The sequence below is a fragment of the Benincasa hispida genome, chromosome 12 (assembly GCF_027475165.1).
Source record: "Benincasa hispida cultivar pf3 chromosome 12, pf3_genome.v1.1, whole genome shotgun sequence".
NCBI lineage: Eukaryota > Viridiplantae > Streptophyta > Magnoliopsida > Cucurbitales > Cucurbitaceae > Benincasa > Benincasa hispida.
This window is the reverse complement of record NC_143489.1, coordinates 113,254-125,657: the sequence shown is the minus strand read 5'-3', so window position 1 is coordinate 125,657 and position 12,404 is coordinate 113,254.

Sequence of the window (12,404 nt, the reverse complement as noted above, 5' to 3'; positions counted from 1 at the left end):
CTTTGAAGAACCTTTGAAATCTCAATTTCAACCTACAAAACCTCTCCAAATCTTTGTGCAGACTACCACAAGATCTTCCCTACTATTCTCTTGGTGCTCTAGATTGAGTTGTGGGACTCAAAATAAGCTAGAATCAAGGGAACTTGGAGAATGCTCACAGTAGCAACCCAAAGGAAGAATACCTTTTTCACACGAATTTTCAGCTAAAATTCTATCGGTCCATTGCCTCAAAATCACTCCAATCTCTTCAATATATTGCAGACTATCACGCAAAGAGAATAGTTGCATGAGATGCAGCTCATGCTTGGAGTAATTGAAGTTTGAAGATAATGGGTTATTAGTGAGCTGTTAGAAGATGGAGTTGGAAAAACTCATTTTTCCATTTGTGGAATTTTTCTATTTCCAAAATCCAAAATTTGATATTAAAATCATTTTTTATTCAAAAATCAAAATTTATTAATTTTACAAAATTAATTTCATAAATTAGTTTTCTAATAAAATTAATAAATAATTATTTAAACAATTTAAATAATTCTAATTAATTTAATATCCAATATTAAATTAATTTTACATAAATTCATCTTCATATAATTAAATCATATTTAAATATATATTCACCATTTTCATTTAATTCTAATTTGAACATTTCAAATTAACTTATCACGTTACTCTAGAGCTAATCCATTCCCAAGCTAGTAGAGGGACCTCATGGGCCTATAGATCATGGGCTCCAACGATCCGAGATTAATCGACTAAACTCATTAAACCGAACTAACCCCCATTCGTTAACTAATGGGTCACTCCACTAAAGCCCATAGTTGAACTTCCCTCACTATAGATATATTATGTCCACTCGATATAACCATGATTAGTAAGTTAATCCTTCACAGGTTGTTCGTAATAATGGTTGGGTCGAATCTCTGTTTTACCCCCAAAATTACCTCTTGTTTCTTAAGTCCCATTGATCTTCTTATGAACAATTGTTTTGTGATCCAATCACCAAAATCGAGTCCCTTTCGGGCCAGTGAGAGGGTGGGGCCCCTTATTCAAGACCTAGAATCAACACTTAAGGGAACAACCTCTCTACTATCCCTAAAAGCGGGTAGAAGTGAATTCCATCTTGCACCCTATGTTTGCTATCCATCCGGTCTTACCCCTAAAATGGGAGATTATTGAGCCAGCGCTGTTGAGATAACCTTCACATATGCAGATCTAAGGATAGTCCCAAATAAACAGGAGTTCATACTTAGCTCAGGATTAAGGTCAAGTTACCTAGGTCATCGTTTTAAAATAGTCAGTCTTAAACAGTAAACAACGTTATAAAGTTAGAGTGACTGATTGTAAGAGTTAAACAACATGCAGCGGAAGTATCAAGGATCTATAAGCATTCTAATTCACTAATTTTGGCAAAAACTAAAGTATGCTCTTAATAAATAAAAAAAAAAAAGGGTTTTCAGAACATACCTTTGATGAACTCTTCAAGAAAATATTTGTTCAGCTGCTGTCTTCACTTGATATCAATGTGAACCACCTCAAAGCCTTCCCTACTATGCTCTTGGAGCTTTAGGCAGAGTTGTGGGACTCGAGAACAGCTTGAAGATGTGGAAAAACAAGAAAAGCTCACAGCAGCAAGTTGAAGAAGACAGTCTCTTCTTTACTGAAATTTTTCTCTTCAAAATTTTGTATTCGTTTTTTTTCTTCTCAAACAAATCCAATCTTCTTTATATATGAAGATGCACAAGCAAAGAGATGGAGTGCATGGCTTGCAGCTCATGCTTGGAGAATCAAAGTAGAGAAGAAAATGCTTTGTGTGTAAGCATAAAGATGATGATAATGGAGAAAACTTTTTTTTCCCCTTTGTCAATCCATGCAAAACGTTTTTTCATTTTTCTTTTTAAAACACAAAATGACTTTTAAATCATTTTAATTTAAAATTTTATTTTCTTAAATTAATTTCATAAAGTAATTTAAAAAATTAATTAATTTAATATCAAATATTAAATTAATTTTTGCACAATAATCACCTTTCTATATTTAAATCATATTTAAATTTTTATTCTCTTATTCCATTTAATTTGAATGTTTCAAATTAATTTTTCAAGCTACCTTACAGCGTACCCATTTAGGAGCTAGTAGGGGGACCTCGCAGACCTACAGATCATGGGCTCCAACGATCTGAGATTAATCGGCTAAACTCATTAGACCGATCTACCCCCATTCGTTAACTAATTGGTGATTCCACTAAAGCCCATAGCTGAACTCCCCTCACTGTAGATATATTATGTCCACTTGATATAATCATGATTAGTAAGTTAACCCTTCACAGGTTGCTCATAATAACGGCTGGGTCGAATCTCTGTTTTACCACTGAAATTACCTCTTCTTCTTTAAGTTCCACTGATCCCCTAATGAACAATTGATTTGTGATCCAATCAACAAATCGAATCCCTCCCAGGCCAATGAAAGGGTGAGACCTCTTGTTCAAGATCCAGAATCAGCACTTGAAAGGAACAACCTCTCTACTAACCCTAATCTGGTAGGAGTGAATTCCCTCTTGCACCCTATGTTCCCAACTATTCATCCGATCTTATCCCCAAAATGGTAAGCCTATTGAGTAGAGCCAATTGGTCTACTCTCACTGTGTGCAGATCAAAGGAGAATCCCGAACAAACAGGAGTTCATAGTTAGCTCAGGAGTAAGGTTAGGTTACCTACGTCATCGCTTCGAAATAGTCAGTCTTAAACAGTAAATAACGTTATAAAGTAAGAGTGACAGGTTTCATGGTCCGATCTTGCACAAAACTCATTTGCACAGGACACCTTCACTCCTCATGTCTCAACATGCACGTATGTAGCACTTTACAACACTTTGTAACAACTACAAAGTAGGCCGCATCCAACAGTGTTACCAGAATAAGTTACCCAACCTTATTCATATATTATAGATCATTTTGACTATTTACTCGAACCTGATCCACTTGTATGTCTCCACATAAAGTTCAAGTATTCATATAATAGTCAAAGGATTTAAGTTTATTGAATTTCTAAAAAACAATATATTCAACAACTTTATCAAATTCTCAAAAATAAGTTCACAAACCACGAGTTTGAGGACATAAAACTCAACACTGATTTCGTGGTCCGATCTTGTACAAACCCTTTTGCACAAGGACACCCCTACTCCTCATGTCCCAACATGAACGAGTTAGGATCACTTCATTTGTAGCACTTTACAACTATTTGTAACAACTATAGAGCAGGCCGCATCCAATAGTGTTACCAGAATAAGGTACCCAACCTTATTCATATACTATAGATCATTTTGACTATTTACTCAAACCTAATCCACTTTTATGTCTCCACATAAAGTTCAAGTACTCATTCAATAGTCAAGGGACTTTTAGGTTTATTGGATTTCTATTAAGAAAAACATCTATTCAATAACACCTTATTGAATTTTCAAAATAAGTTTCATTGTTTACATATCACGAGTTTTAGGACATAAAACCCAACATATACGATAGCCCTTATGAGAGACTAAACGATCAAGTGAGAGACTAAACAATCGAGCGAGATATTGCTAGATGATTTTCTAGACGATTGCTCACAAGAGCGAGAGATACTAAACAATCAAGTACCCACTGTCTATACGATAGACAAAACCTTTCTCCCACTTAGTTGATCGTGTAGTTTGATCGTATACTTTCTCCTTCCCTCTTCCAAATTCACACAGAGCCCACACCTCCTGGATTCTCACTCTGAGAATACCAAGGTTACCGAGTGGTAACGTCAAGGGTTGTTGCTAGAGGATCAGACTATTCGTGATTGTGATGCCAGCGAAAGGTTACTAGACGATTGCTCACAAAAGCAAGATATTGCCAGACAATTGCTCACGAGAGAGGGATATTGTCGGACGATTGCTTATGAGAGTGAGAGATTTCTAGAAGAAGAGTCTTCAAAGGTATGTCTTTCAGTTTCGTTTGTTTTAGTAAGAAAGCATGTTGTAATTGTCTTTATAATGCATAACTGTTCTTGTATGTTTGTGAATGTGTTTATTCTTTCACAATGGGCTTGGAAAGATCTTTCTTCTGCTCACTGGTCCTCTTGAATAAGGGATCCTTTAGTCTTACCCCTGAAATGGGAGGCTTATTGAGCCGGTGCTATTGAGCCAACCTTCACCTATGCAAATTTAAGGATAATCCCGAATAAACAGGAGTTCATAGTTAACTCAGGATTAAGATCGAGTTACCTAGATCATCTAATTGAAATAGTCAGTCTTAAACAGTAAACAACGTTATAAAGTAAGAATGACTTATTCCTTGGTCCGATTTTATGCAAACTCATTGCATAGGACACTCCCTCTCCTCATATTAATATATGAACGAATCATGATCACTTCATTTGTAGCACCTTTACAACAACTTGTAACCGCTATAGTGTAGGCCGCATCTAATAGTGTTACCATAATAAGGCACCCAACCTTATTCGTATACTATAGACCATTTTGGCTATTTAATCGAACTTGATCCATCTTTATGTTTCTACAAAAAGTTCAAATATTCCTGTAATAGCCATTGATCTTAGTTTATTAGATTTAGACTTTATGAATGCAATTTAAAGATTCAATAATAACTTTATTGAAGAAATGTTAAATAACATCTTTATTGATAATAGAATGTGTTTTAACTTTACAAACTACGAGTTTTAGGACACATAACCCAACACGATGGATTCCTATAAATAACTCTCCTCAGCCCTAGGTCAAAATATGCTAAATTTTGGAGGCCAAATCAATGGAGGTCGAAGTTAATCTTCATTCTTCTTCCTTTTCCTTCAATTTCCAATATCTTTAGGTTAGTTTTGCTTTTTATTTTGGGTTGCAATCAATGTATTGGAGGTTCGTTCTTGATTTGTCTATGAATTGAAAGGTAATCACTATCTAATTTCTTTGAGCAAGAGCCTTATGTTAATTTCTTGAAGGTTTTCTAATTAATTTAATTGTACTCTTGTGAATTCTTTGGATGGATTCGTTTTAATATTAATAGAGTTTCGATGAATTCTTCTGACAAATTAATTTGTTGAAATTATTGTATGCAAAAACATTCTAGCCTGTGCATGATTGATTGATTAAGTTGCACATATTAGGATCACATATTTAGGGTCTAAACTTTTTTCTGGCCAAATTCATGTATGCCCTAGTATAATCCTTCCCAAATAAATCATGTCATAAGATGTGGCTATCTGGCTTGTAGTATGTCTCAATAATTGAACCCTTTCTTAATGTTTTTTAGTTTTAACTCGTATGTCGCTGAGAAGGAAAAGTTTTAAACTGAATTAGGGATAATTTTAGATTTTTATCAAAATTGGCTAATTGGGCTATTAGAATTTCTAATAGGTTGAGGGGTTGACAAATTCAGTGTAATTAATTGATGCCTAATGAAAGAAATTGCATAGGAACTCTCTCTTGCTCTAGAAATTAGATAGATCCTATTCTAGATTACGTTTACTCTTTTATTTCAATTTCACACATTTATCTCTTCCATATCAAAGCCCCCCCCCCCCCCCCCCATTTATCGCTCTAGTTAGAAAATTAACTTAACGAAACCAATTTTACTTCTCTGCAGATCGAATCGGCCTTACCACTGTTACTACATCTTTGTAGTACTAGGAGTAGTTCGATATTATAAATTTTCTTTTGACCAGACTCGAAGCTTATTAACGACGTAGGTTTCGGGCCTTATTAGTCACACTTACGGAAAATTAGTAAACAAGTTAATTATTTCTTGACCAAATAAATGATGACTGATCATTATAGGAATAAGGGTTATTTTGGTGTAATGATTAATTGAGAGTGTCTCGATTCAGTGAAGGGAGAAATTGACTACCCTTAGGTGGCTTTTGTCCTAAATCACTGAAGCGTCATTGCAAAATTAGATGTTAAATGGGGTTCATTTAGATTTTGCTAAAATTGATTGAATTTTTTTTTTTTTTTAGAGTTATGCAAGAATCTAATGTAGTTCAATATATTTGTTTTTTCAGCAAAATGTCAAATAGTGATTTTCCGTTAGTTTCCTTTTCAAGTTTGTCTGGTTTTAATTACATGACGTGGAAAGAGTCTATTAAAACATTTTTCATGGTAAACAACCTAGAAGTTGTCATGAATGAGGATTGTCCTCAAGTCCCAACCTTTGATGTACCACGAAATGTTCGTAATGCATATGAGGCGTGGATGAAGGCTAATACGAGGGCCCGAGTTCACATTTTGGCAAGCATATCTGATACATTGGCCAAAAGGTTTAAGAACATGGTCGTTGCACATGAGATCATGGAATCAATGCAAGAATTTTTTGAACGAAAGTTTTCACTATTCAAGCAAAACGAGATTGGTGACAATAAAACCAATAGTGTCAGTTCCCAAGATAATCTCCATTCCACATTGGATGTCATAGGACTCACAAAGAATTGATGAAGTTGATCGACGAAGATTGTCCTCTGAGATGAAACTTGGAGTTTATGATATGGGTTCTGGTACTGATCTCACTACTCTCCAGAAAAGGAAGAACTCCAAAGACAATAAATATGATTTATTTGTCTTGGAGACGTGCTTAGTAAAGAATGATGATTCTGCCTGTATAATTGATACAGGGGCTACTAACCACGTGTGTTCTTCCCATCAAGGATTTAGTTCCTAGAAACAGTTGGAAGCTGGAGAGATGACTCTTAGAGTCGGTACTGGCGAGGCTGTTTTAGTTGTTGCTGTAGGCAGGCTTAAGTTATTTTTGGACAAGAAACTATATATGTTATTAGATAACGTATATGTAGTTCCTTATATCAAGAGGAACCTAATTTCTGTTTCATGTCTGATTGAACAAAATTATTCCATATCATTCTCTGAGAATAAAGTGTTTATTTTTAATAATGGAATGAAGTTAAGTTTTGGTTCAATTTAAAATAACTTGTATGTACTAAAACCATTAGTCATAAAAGTTGTGCTCAATACTAAAATATTCAAAACAGCAACAACTATAAACAGACCGATAATTTCTCCTAAAAAAAATGTCCATCTTTGGTATCTAAGGTTAGGTCACATGAATATCAATAGGATTGAGAAGTTGGTGAAAAGTGGACTTCTAAATGGTTTAGAAGAAAACTCTTTACCAGTATGTGAGTCATGCCTTGAAGGCAAAATGACAAAACGACCTTTTACTGAAAAAGGTTATAGAGCCAATGAAACTTTGGAGCTTATACATTCTGACCTCTGTGGTCCAATAAATGTAAGAGCGTGAGGTGGGTATGAATATTTCATCTCTTTCATAGATGATTATTCTAGATTTGGGTATCTCTACCTAATGCAACATAAGTATGAAGCTCTTGAAATGTTCAAGGAGTTAGACTGAAGTTGAAAACTTATTTGATAAGAAGATAAAAACACTAAGATCTGATCGTGATGGAGAGTATATGGACTTAAGATTCCAAAACTATATAATAGAACATGGAATCACGTCCCAACTCTCAGCTCCAGGTACACCTCAGCAGAATGGTGTATCAGAAGGAGAAACAGAACCCTGTTGAACATGGTTTGGTGCATGATGAGTTAAGCTCATCTTCCATACTCGTTTTAGGGATATGCAGTGGAGACTGTAATTTATATTTTGAATAACATTCCCTCAAAGAATGTTTCTAGAACACCTTTTGAGTTATGGAGAGGTCGTAAAGGTAGTTGACACCACTTTAAGATTTGGGATGTCCAGCCTATGTACTTATGGCAAACCCCAAAAAGTTGGAACCTCGTTTAAAAGTGTGCCTATTTATAGGTTACCCAAGGAAACGAGAGGTGGATACTTTTATGATCCAAGTGAAAATAAAGTGTTTGTGTCGAAAAATGCTACCTTCTTAGAAGAAGACCACAAGAGGGATCATAAACCACAAAGTAAACTTACTTTAAATGAGATTTCTAATGAGAATGCCAAGACTTCAACAAAAGTTGTTGAACAGGCTAATAGATCAACAAGGGTTCTTGATGTCAGTTCATCTAGTCATCCATCTCAAGAATTGAGATCGCCTCGACGTAGTGGGAGAGTTATGAATGTTGGGATTGGAGTCCTAAATTAAATTAAATTGGGTATGAAACTTGAATTTTCATTTTTAGATTCAAATTTTTTAAGTTTGCATCTCCAAATCAAATTAAATTGGGGATGAGACTTGGTTTTTCGTTTTAAATTCAAAATTTTTAAGTTTTGTCTCGAAATCAAATTTAAAATAGGGATGAAACCTGAATTTCCTTTTTGAAATTTGAATTTTTACGTTTTGTCTCTCCAAATCAAATTGAGTCTAAGATAAAAGTTGAGACTTTTCTTAAATTAAAAGTTTGGTCGTCCTCTGTTAAAAAGTTTAGTTAAACATCTGTACTAAATTCACGGTTTAATTAAATTGGGAGCATCAAAGTTAAGACTAAATTACTTGCATCTCAGCTTTATCTTTTTCGAGATTCATCCACCCATGTATGTGCACAAATCTTGAAAAGAGGGCATTTTGTAGAGGAGAAATTTCAGACCAATCACGAATCGCCACGTCATTTACTAAATTAATTAATAAATTATGATTATATTTATTAATTAATCACTTTTTGGACGATTGATCAAAATGAAAACTATTTTCATTTTAACTCATCAGTTATAATAATCGACGTTGCCCCACTTACCCACGTCCGAACGTGAATTTTGGATTAATTATCATATAATTAACCAACTAATTAATTAATAAATATAATCATATTATATTTTTATCCTATAGTTTGATATCACATATCTACTATAGTATTTTCTCCTCTACTTGATATAAATCATATTTATATCTAATTTCCTCCAAAAAAAAATGTATCTCATACATTTAGCCAATTATATCATATATAATTAACTAGTCAAATTATATCATATATAATCGAACTTCCTCTTGTCAATTTGAACATTTCAAATTAACCCAAACACTGGTTCTCGAATTTATCCAAGCTACCCAGGAGACCTAATAGACCTGTGGCTCGAAGCTCCAACGGTCCGTGAATAGCTAACTAAACTCTTTAGCCATGAGATCCACCATCTGTTAACTGTCGGGCCTTCTTATTCTCCCTTGTCTATCGCTCGTATGCCTCCCGAACATTTTGAGTGGCATTAGAAATTGGAATAGGAGGACAAGCCTCAGTGAGAGCAAACATGATATCTTTGATGACCAGGATCGTCGTGATCATGTATTTCCATGTTGCGAAATTATCGCCAGTAAGTTTTTTGGCGCTTAGTAACGCCAATGTGGCTATTGCCATTTTGAAAACGTTCTGAAAATATGAACAAAACTTTATTAGTTTTTGCTAAACCAATTTTAAACCAATTAGTTTTGCAAAACAGTTTTAAGTACCCTAAGTTATAGACTTCTATTTTGCAATGATGCCCAAGTGAGGCAGGACAAACGCAACCTGTGGGGTGATCGGTTGTCCCTTCGCTGGGATGAGACATTCTCAACCATTAGGCAGAACCAACTCTTGGAACTAAACCTAACAGCCACCATTTTTTGGTCCAGAATCGTTAACCTTTAACTATTCCGTGTAAATGTAACCCTTCGCTTTCAGTGCTAGAGTCCCGCCCTAATGAGCCCATCGTAGGGAAGAATCAGATTAGGACAAGAGACTAAGTTACCTTATCCTCTTACAGGAGATCAAATAAAGAAACGCGCAAAACTGCCATCCTCGAAGCGATGCACAGTAACTTTATTCAACCTAACGAGGGAGATCGAGGGATATGTTGTCACACTTCCCGCTCCCACTTACTATGAACACTCTCTCCATCCACCTTGATATTGACCTACCCAAACACCATCCGTCGGAGGGACACACCAAAGATGTCGCAAGGCCGAGGATAGATCTCACAATGTGGACTACTTAGGAGAAACGTGAAAGGTTTAAGTGAAGCATCTTATACCCCAAGTACCTCCCACTGAATGTTCTACCTAGGGGTTCATTAACCTAGACAATCCAGCTACTGATTTTAGTCCAAGCCATCCTTTTAAACTCTGCTCATAAACAACTTTTGTCTATGAAATATGAACAAGTTCAAGTAATCACATTTAAACACTTTAATAGACTGTCCTTAACTTGCATGCATGCATCAAATCTATCTAATTCACCTTTCCAGGTGAGTTCCCAAGTAGAGGTGTTACGTTTTCGTCAACTTAAATACTCCAGCCTAGACAAAACCTGCCTCAGACAAAAGGTCCCTTATAGATAGATTTGCTACACTTTAAACTTTTATTAGCCAATTTAATTCTATTAAACTGATAAAAAGATTAAAGCCTTAGGGTTGCTAATCGTATTAAAAGCGTGATCTTAGGTCTATGTGATCCAAGTTTTAAACACTTTAAAACCATGAATTAAACCTAAATGAGAATGCATGTCTTTCTTATTCCTTTTAGTTGTAATTTCTCTTTAACTTTTAAAAAGAAACAACTAAAACCATTGCACACAATAAGGCGTTTATAACATTTATAAAATAACCTATGTGTCATGCTTCATGCAATGTTCGATCATTACTATATATAACTTTTATATAACGCGTAACAACCAAGAAAACATGCTATCATTCACCCTTATACTATAAAAATTATAATATAAAGATGATGCATGTATATGCTTTTTATGCATGCATAAATATAACTCTTATATTATATGATGCATGAGCATGCTCTTACATAATTAAAATCATGCTTCTCTAAATTCTAACAATTACAATAAAGAGATGATGCATGACCATTGCATAACCTAAGGTGGGATTTACTATATTTGCATACCATATGACATATAGTATGTAATAAATAAAAGATTAATGGACCGAGATGAGCCTTTACATAAACCGGAATGAAAAAACCCTATCTATTACATTTTTCATCGAGCAAATCGGTTCACGGGTGAACCGGGTCTTGAATCGCCAGAGGTCTTCATCATGTAGCAAACTTCAGTAGGTAGACGATCGTTCAGCGCGCACTAGACGATAGAAGCATAATTAAACGATCGCATAGACAAAACCGAGGCTGTGAAGCCTGGTCATCTATGCGATCGTGTAGCTTGATGACAGGTAAACGATTTACCGTGTGTTACTAAGCGATCGTTTAGTCAGTTACTAAGCGATGAAGCTTGCTGACCTAAAAGATCGTCTAGCACGTGCGCTTTAAACGATACGCGAGCATCTTATAGTTTACACGATGCGTGCAACCAGGTAAACGGTTTATCTTGCGATACTAAGTGATCGTTTAGTCAGTTACTAAATGATAAAGCTTGTTGACCTAAACAACCGTCTAGCTCGAAACGATACTCAGCGATCGCGTAGCCGATCGTCTAAACGAGACGATCAATTCTTGATCGCATACCCCATCGTTTAACCGATGCGTTCAACAACGATCGCGTACACCTTCATCTTTATGATGCGATCAACAGCGATCGCGTAGAACATCTTCTGCACGATGCGATCAACCCTAGATCGCCTCCTTCTTCGAAAAACCGCAACACTTGCCCAGATTGTGTACCACTCTCATGCAACGCTTGCACAGATCTACTTCTTCGACGAATGACTCAAAACTTCAAACAAACTTTGAAAACATACTCGATTTTGATTATTAATGTCCAAAAATGCAAGGGCCTTTACAAACAATCGCAAATGTAAAAGGATTTAAATTAAACCAAGGCTAATCATCTTGAAAACTTCCATTAATCCGCACATCCATAGCAAATTTAACCATTAAATCAATGTAGAAATGCACCCACCATGAATGTAAATCTCATTTCATTACAATAGATGAAATCGGAGTATTAGAACCTGGCTCTGATACCAATTGAAGGATCTCATATCGAAGAGTTCCATGAACACGTTTGGATCGCTCTGATCTCACAGTAACCGAAATACATAAATATACATTCAACACATACAGTTATGCAAACAAATATTAATTAACGGCATGCTCAGAATAAGATAAATAACAAGGAGAGAGTTCCATACCAGTTGAAGACCGTCTTCGAAACTCCAGAACTCACCGTAGTGAAAACCTCCACGCGATCTACCAACGCCCAGTAGAAGCGTCGACTGCAGCAGCACGAACAACCGCGAACACGAACACCTTGGGGACGACACCACCACTAAAGAGCCTCGGGTATTCTCGGAGTGAAAACCCAAAGGGTGGTCTTTGGTGAATTTGGTAGAGGAAGGAGGAAACACGAATCGTGTAGGCAATAAGCAAGTGGGAGGGAAAAAGTGCTATCGCATAGCAGAAATGCTTATCGTTTAGGAGGAGCTACACGATCGTGTAGGATTTACTGAACGATCGTTTAGGAAAAGGTACACGATCATTTAGTAAAACCGGCACACTATA